At 46.6% G+C, this 1,727-nt stretch overlaps 1 pseudogene; it reads right to left on the bottom strand.

Moving 5' to 3' along the window:
- LOC107663126 (NACHT, LRR and PYD domains-containing protein 3-like) overlaps positions 1 to 510 on the bottom strand; it is an 11,777-nt pseudogene extending 11,267 nt beyond the window's left edge.
- Between the last annotated feature and the right edge of the window lie 1,217 nt (positions 511 to 1,727).

Below are 1,727 nucleotides of genomic sequence, written 5' to 3' on the forward strand. Positions count from 1 at the left end.
GTGCATCACTTAATTTGTTCCGTGTGTGTAAGTGTCTAAATAGCCCATAGTTCCTCCCCCCACCCCACTTAACCAGAGCGCTCAATACTACATCCACCTCCACCTTGTAAAATCATCGTCCCGATGATCACACCATTACATTTCTTTTACACTTCTAAAACTTTATACAAATTATCCTTCCATCACTTCTTTTATTTTATAAATCACCTGCAATAAATGATTTAAGACTGTCATAATTCCCTGAGACTCTCCATGACTCAACTCTACAGGGATTGCTGCAGCTTCCATACCCTGCACCGATCGTGGCTGTCTAAAAGGATTGCTGTGCTGTCCTGTTGTGGCCCTCTGGGAGCGTCAAACTGTGCCTTCCAGCCCAGCGGGTTGTACAAATTGCTCCTCCACTCTGAGGCCTTCCTCTTCAGCACTTGTGACCCCAGATGACAGATTCTCAGGCAACACCACCCGAAGCTCTTCCCAATCTTCATCTGACTCAGTCTCTAATTGTGCCATGCTTGTGCTTAACTCTGTACCTTGATGCTCACTTAACACTACAGGTTCTTTCTGTAGTGGTCCACAACGACGTAACTCCAAGCGATGTACATTTTTAGGTGGGTGCGATCGATCCACTGGCACTACTTTATACACTGCCTTATCTGAATCCAGTCTTTCCAACACGCAGTAAGGCAAATCCTCACACACATCCTGGATCTTATTTCGTCCCCTCACTCTCCGATTCCGCCGATATACCAAATCACCTGGATTCAGACTAGCATCCTTCACTGCCCCTTGCTGTCTTCGTTGTCTCTGCGTGACTATGTTCTGTAGCCGCTTCTGCGTCAGACTATAAGCTTGCTGAAGTCGGTGCTGATGTTCCACCACCCAGGTCTCCCTGGTACCTTCTTCCCTCCTTCTGCAACCCCCGGTCAACAGATGGTCAATTGGGAGATCCGGTCTTCTACCGAACATTAAGAAAAAAGGGGAAAATCCAGTGGTAGCATTTTCAGTCGTATTATATGCGAACACCACTTCATGCAAGTACTCATCCCATCTCAATTTCTTCTTCTGAGGAAGGGCCCGGAGGAGGTCGTGCAACGTTCTATTAAAACACTCACACTGCCTTGGGGGTGAAACGCTGTGGTTCGGCTCTTCTGTATACCATACACTTTACACAATTGCTGCACGATCTCAGCCTCAAAGCACCATGCCTGATCAGAATGAATCCGAGCTGGAACGCCGTATCGATGAATCCACTCCTTGACCAGGACCTTTGCCACTGTTACAGCCCTCTGATCAGCTGTGGGTACAGCAACTGTGAATTTAGAAAATACATCCGTTATCACAAGCACATTTTCTTTTCCACTCTGGGAGTGTTCCAACACCGTAAAGTCCAATGCCACCACTTCCAAGGGTTTTGACGCCTGAATGCTGTTCATTACTGTTCTTACTTTAGGCTGAACGTCTTTAGACACAATGCAACGGAGACAATGTTTGCAAAAATTCTGCACATCTTGGTACATCCTTGGCCAATAAAAGCGTTGACGTATTAATTTAAACGTTCGGTCAATCCCCTGATGGCCTTGGTGGTCGTGCGGCTGACTAAGTACCTCCTGTTTTAACACTTGAGGTAACAGAAGCTGTTTGACCCAGCCCCCTCTAGCATCTGCAACCATTCTATACAGGATCCCTTCAAACTCTTCCACTTTATCCCATTGTCTTAACAACTCCCG

Source organism: Sinocyclocheilus anshuiensis, unplaced genomic scaffold (assembly GCF_001515605.1).
Source record: "Sinocyclocheilus anshuiensis isolate Anshui unplaced genomic scaffold, SAMN03320099.WGS_v1.1 scaffold767, whole genome shotgun sequence".
In the NCBI taxonomy this organism is placed as follows: Eukaryota; Metazoa; Chordata; class Actinopteri; order Cypriniformes; family Cyprinidae; genus Sinocyclocheilus; species Sinocyclocheilus anshuiensis.